The sequence below is a fragment of the Coturnix japonica genome, unplaced genomic scaffold (assembly GCF_054131305.1).
Source record: "Coturnix japonica strain WE unplaced genomic scaffold, WE-NBRP24 Scf046, whole genome shotgun sequence".
Classification (NCBI taxonomy): domain Eukaryota; kingdom Metazoa; phylum Chordata; class Aves; order Galliformes; family Phasianidae; genus Coturnix; species Coturnix japonica.
In genome coordinates this window covers 108725-115001 of record NW_028188949.1, presented here as the reverse complement: position 1 = coordinate 115001, position 6277 = coordinate 108725, and the positions used below count along the sequence as shown (strand labels likewise).

Genomic DNA, 6277 nt, shown 5'->3' with positions numbered 1-6277 from the left:
TCAAAAAATGAACAAAAACCACCAGAAGTGGTATGCACACATACTTAATCAAGCTAGTCTTCACATATTCAGTAGCTCGCAGTACATTAGTCAGGATAAAGTTTTATGGACTGCATAGAACGTGGAGATATCCTGAGCATTCATAGCATTTTAAGCTACCACAAGTTGGTATTAAAACAATTTTACACAACATCTTCTTGATAAAGTTACCTCAGTTGCTTCTTTAAGTTGCTCAACAGACTCATCCAATTTAATCACCTGCATTTCAAAGTCTGTAACACACAGAAAAGGTTGTATTACATAAATAGCCAATAGATAGTTTATTAAGTAATCAATTTTTCCAGATATTCTAATGTTTAGGTAGCTTTTGAACAGATTAATTAATTTGCATGTGGTCTTCACTTATTGGGAGTGATTCAAAAGTTTTCTATATTTCTTGGAACGAAAACATTGCATCAACAAGACATAAAGAAGAGTAGAGATTACAATATAAAAGTAAAAATCAAGATATAGACATTTAACCCCATACTTACGAAAGCGTAAAGCTGCTGGTTGCAGTTTAAAGGAGAGGGGGAAAAAAAGAAAAGAAATAACCAAAAACCGTGGAATTGCTGAACCTGAATATGCACAAGGAACAAACTATCACTTATCTACAGGCTATGGTTCCAAAGGTAGAACATCTCCTCTAATTCCTACTCAAACTGGTTATTTCTCTTTTAGATTAATGAACTATTTCTGTCTTCTACCTTTCACATCGCATAACTCACCTTTGTTCTTCTGCATCAGCTCTTCTTCAGTTTTAAGTAGTTTGGTGTTTTTCTCTGTTAGCTCTTCTTTGGTCTCCATCAGTTCAAAGTTAGTTTTCTCCAGCTGCTTTTCAAACCAGCCAGTATCTTCCTTCGGGTCCTCCACGGATACAATGGAACTATGTGCTGCCTCAGCTTGCTCTTTAATATCCATGACATCATAATGCACAGAATCAAGAATGCCCTCAGGATCAACACAGGTGTCAGGCACTATGCTATGTTCTCCACCCTGAAACGTAATTTATAATCAGTTAAAACTGCTGAATAGCTGACTACATAATAGCTGTTATTTCTACAGATAGTCTGGATAGCCACTATGAAGACAGCCATACAAGAAGTTTTTAATTTCAGCTTCAAAACCCACCTCACAAATTCACATACAACATGACAGTGATTCGTATGGGGGGAAGATAAGTGGCATTCTAGTAACAGCTAATATATTTTATAGTATTTGATGACCACGCTCCCTTTTTTTTTTTTTTTTTTTTTTTTTTTTTTAAATATTACCCCAGATTGATCTCCTTCAAATTTAACGTACATGTTCGGACTCCCCTTTTCTTTGTATACAGCGTAAATTTTCATTTTGTGTTGCAGAAACAAGGAAAACACCCAAATTCCCAAAGCTTTCTGAAACTGTTCTTAAGGCTCAGCAAACTTTCCTGCTAGATGAAGAATAGATGTATCTTGCTCATCATACAGCAACACAGCATGCACTTCTTTGTAAACAGCCTTGTGTTTCTATAAGATGTGCCCATAACATTTAAATAGTAAAAAGGAAAATATTTAAGAAAAAAAAAAGGAAAATACTTAAGAAAAAAAAAAGGAAAATACTTAAGAAAAAAAAATAGAAAATATTTAAGAAAAAAAAAAGAAAAATACCAGGGTGTCATGGTTTAATAATTTTGTAATTTTGCTATCAGTATTCCACATCATAACATCATATAAAGCATGAATAATTTTACTGAATCTGCAACTTACAGAAGAAGACTACATCTCCCAGAGAACAACACGGTGGGTCACGGGACCTGGACTCTATATTAACTCAGTCGCAGAATAGACTGACGTCTTTCGAGTTCTGGCGTTCAGGGGAGTGTGTGGGAGCCTTCAGCCGTTCGCCTAGATTTCACAGTAGGCCTCTCGGTTACGGGACTCATTCTCTCTCCTATTTTGCTTGATTCGTTAGCTCAATTTTCAATTTTCAGTTATATTGTATTATATTGTGTTATGCGGTATTTCGATATAGTATTTAGTAAATAAGTGTGCCTCCTTAGATCATTGCCGCTGTTTTCTTTTCCTAATTAACTTTTTCCTTTCTGCCTTGGGCCCCTGCGGGGCCCACGGCCCCCTGTCACGGACGCAGGTGGACTTTTCGTTCCAACCGTGACAGATTTTGGTGGAGAATGCGGGCAAATTGAGTTGCTGTTTTTCTGTGTTTTCTTCTGTTGCTCTTTTAGCTTTAAACAGAGCTACAAGTTTTTTTTCCTGTTAAGGAGCTATCTTAGGTTTGCGATTCTGCACCTGTGAGCTTGACCTTGAAAGTCCAGGCGGACTGCCAATACTCTGGTTTATTTTATAAACACTGCTGAGCTTTGTTTTCTTTTTTTACTTTTTTTCCCTCTCTATTGAAAAAAAAGAAAAAAAGTTCCCTCTACTAAGTGTGCTTTATAAGGTACTGCATTTCATTAGTTCCTCTTTTACGATGCTCCAAACATATTGGACCATGTTTAAGCTAGCCTATTTTTCCTATGAAGTTATAGGAATGTATAATAGATTGAAAGCACGGTTAGCAACGCTTATTTGGTATTTGCATGCAGCTCCAGAGGGAGCAACTAATGCAACTAATGCAACCAATAGTACGGATATGGAGGTTTTTGAGCGTGCTTTTCCTTTTTTCTTTGCATCTTTTAAGCAGTCTTCGACTGACCAGTTGTCCCAGTGGACCACACTGTCAATCGTATTAATCTCCCTCAATTTGCAGTTGGTTATTGTAGTGATCTCACTCGGTATCTGGATTTATAACCTCAGGAGGAAGTCTTCCCTAGAGTCAGAGAATACTGAGTGGCAGGGAGTGTGGAGAAACTTTGGAGAGACTTTTAGAGGACAGACATCTTTAGTGTCACGGAGCTTTACTCCTGAACACTTAAAGAATCCTGAGAGTTTGACTGCATATTTGAGACAGGAATGTTGTGGCTCAGGCAGATCTAAGGAGGCACAAATGACTTGGGGCCTAGCTAATGCTTATCGGGCCTTATTCAATACCATTCCTGAGAGGGAAGATTTTGAGGTTGAGAGAGAGAGTCTCAGGGCCGAGAATGAGAGTATCCAATCCAAACTCGACACTCTCCAGTCCGAGCATAACGTCCTCCGGTTCGGGTACAACACTCTTCAGTCCAACTACAACAGCCTCCAGACTGAGCTTGGTGCTGTCCAGTTTGAGCGGAACGCTCTCCGAGACCAGCTATGTGCCCTCCGGGGTGAGCTGAATGTATTTAACCAACAACCAGGGTCACATGTAGTCCAATTTGACCAGCCATTGGGGGCACATGTAGTCCAATTTGGCCAGCCACTGGGGGCGCATGTAGTCCAATTTGACTAGCCACCGGGGGCACATGTAGTTCAATCTGACCAGCCACCGGGGGCACATGTAGTCCAATTGGAACAGCCATCGGGGACACTAGACGCAATGTTGGTTGCCCCTGTAAAAGGGCGAAAGACAAAACAAGCTTCAACTCAGTTAGAGAAAATGCAGAAGGAGTTAGAAGAGCGGAGAGAGTTAGGAGAGCAGGACTCAGGAGAGCAAGGGGACTCAGGAGAGCAGGGGGACTCAGGAGAGCAGGGGGAGTCAGAGGACCAGAAGAAGTTAGAGGAGCAGAGGATGTTAGAGCAGTATAAGAAGATGTTAGAGGAGCAGAAGAAGTTAGAGGAGCAGAGGAAGTTAGGAGAGAGGAAAAAGAAGGAGGGTTACCTGAAGGAAATAACACAAGGGTCGGGGTCAGAGTCTGAAGAGGAGCCAAAAGCTAGATTTTCTTTACGAGAATTTCTCGAGTCCAAACTTATAGATGGGGCAGCCTCATCAACACAGTTGCCACCATCAACACCTGGGACGCTTGATAGAGCAAAAGGCGAGCAAAGTATAACGACCATTATTGATCGATCTTTTAAACTGAGTGAAATTCGAGATCTAAGAAAGGATTTCACATGTCAGCCAAAAGAAAATATGGTCACTTGGTTACTTCGCTGCTGGGACAATGGTGCCAACAGTGCATGGCTTGATGGCAGTGAAGCTCGCCAACTGGGTAGCATTTCCAGGGACTCGCGTGTGGACAGAGGTATTGGCACATGCCAAAATCGGTCCTACACCCTCTGGAATCGGATGTTGATAGCGGTAAGAGATAGATTCCCCTTTAAACGGGACTTGGAGCCTGAGAGAAAGAAATGGACTGATATAGAGAAAGGTATCCAATCTTTGAGTGAAAGTGCTCTGGTGGAAATGCTATACAGCCCCGAGTTCAATTGTAACGATCCAAACCAATTACATGATCCTGAAGCAGTCCGCGTTCCACGACAAATGTGGCGTGACTTTACAAAGGCAGCTCCAGAAAAGCATGCCAGTGCACTTGCATTAGTATATGGCAAAGGGGAAAGGAAACCCTTTGTGAATGAACTAATTGGCAGACTTCAGGAACTTGAATTATTTATAAGCGCTACAGAAGTTAATCTGTATACTTCAGCCATTGTCAAAATTGTGGAAAGATTAAACAAAATGGAGGGAACACAAAATGATATTATTGACAAATTGGCTAATGTGCCTGATGTAGATGAATCCACGGTGGTACAAGATGATGGAAACCAGGATTTCCACGATCGCCTATTGAGAAAGCTAAACAAAATGAGTTCCTCTCGACCTGTATCATCGAAAATCTCAACCATAAAAAAGAGACGTCCTCGTATTCAAGCAAATGACAATGATAAGTCACCTCGAATCAACGATGAGACTACACGTCTTGCCTTGTTGCTTTTCCTCTGTAGTCATGGGGAGGACATGAAGAAGTGGTGTAATTCATCCACTTCTGCACTTCAGGCATGAGTGGAAGAATTACAAGGTGAAACAACTACCGAGGTGAACTCTTCCAAGAAGGGGAGAGTTCCAGTTGCTGCAAGCCAACGAGGTAAACAATAGAGGGGCCCTGCCCCCAGCCAGGGGGGGGAAAGGGACAATAGAGTATACTGGACTGTGTGGATTAAGTGGCCTGGCACATCTCAACCACAGAAATATAAAGCCTTGGTGGACACTGATGCACAATGCACCCTAATGCCCTCAAGTCACCCAGGGACACAACCAATAGATATCCATGGAGTGACTGGGGGTTCCCAAGAATTGACTATGTTGGAGGCCGAAATAAGCCTCACTGGTAAAAACTGGCAAAGGCACCCTATTGTGACTGGTCCAGAGGCTCCATGTATACTGGGAATCGATTACCTTAGGATGGGATATTTTAAGGATCCCAAGGGGTATCAATGGGCCTTTGGGATAGCTGCTGTAAACACAAACGGTGTTAAGCAGCTGTCAACTTTACCTGGTCTGTCAGATGATCCTTCTGCTGTGGGGTTGCTCCAGGTAAAAGACCAAGAGGAACCAATTGCCACCAGAGTGGTTCACAGACGGCAGTACCGCACCAATAGGGACTCATTGCTCCCCATTCACAAGCTAATTCGCCAATTAGAGAATCAGGGAGTGATTAGCAAAACTCACTCGCCTTTTAACAGCCCCATATGGCCAGTGCATAAAATCAGTGGGGAATGGAGGCTGACGGTAGATTACCGTGGCCTGAATGAAGTTACACCTCCATTAAGTGCTGCTGTACCAGACTTGCTAGAACTCCAGTATGAATTGGAGTCAAAAGAATCTAGGTGGTATGCCACCACTGACATTGCTAATGCCTTCTTTTCCATCCCATTGGCTGCAAAATGTAGACCACAATTTGCTTTTACCTGGAGAGGTATTCAGTACACCTGGAACCGTTTACCTCAGGGGTGGAAGCACAGCCCAACCATTTGTCATGGATTGATCCAAGCTGTCTTGGAACAGGGTAATGCTCCTGAGCACTTGCAGTATATTGATGATATTGTAGTGTGGGGCCATACAGCAGTAGAGGTTTTCAAGAAAGGGAAACAGATAATCCAAATTCTTTTGCAAGCTGGTTTTGCCATTAAGCGCAGCAAGGTGAAGGGGCCTCTCCAGGAAATCCAGTTCTTAGGTATAAAATGGCAAGATGGACGTCGTCACATCCCAGCAGATGTGATTGACAAAATCACTGCTATGTCTCCGCCAACCAACCAAACAGAGACCCAATCTTTTCTGGGAGTAGTGGGCTTTTGGAGAATGCATGTCCCAAACTACAGCCACATAGTGAGCCCCCTCTATCAGGTAACACAGAAGAAGAATAATTTCTCATGGGGTCCTGAGCAGC

General features: G+C 42.3%; 1 protein-coding gene across 1 annotated transcript in view; it reads right to left on the bottom strand.

Moving 5' to 3' along the window:
- LOC146752310 (cytosolic carboxypeptidase 4-like) overlaps positions 1-6277 on the bottom strand; it is a 268713-nt gene that overhangs the window by 164044 nt on the left and 98392 nt on the right. The gene's annotated exons all lie outside the window — the stretch shown is intronic.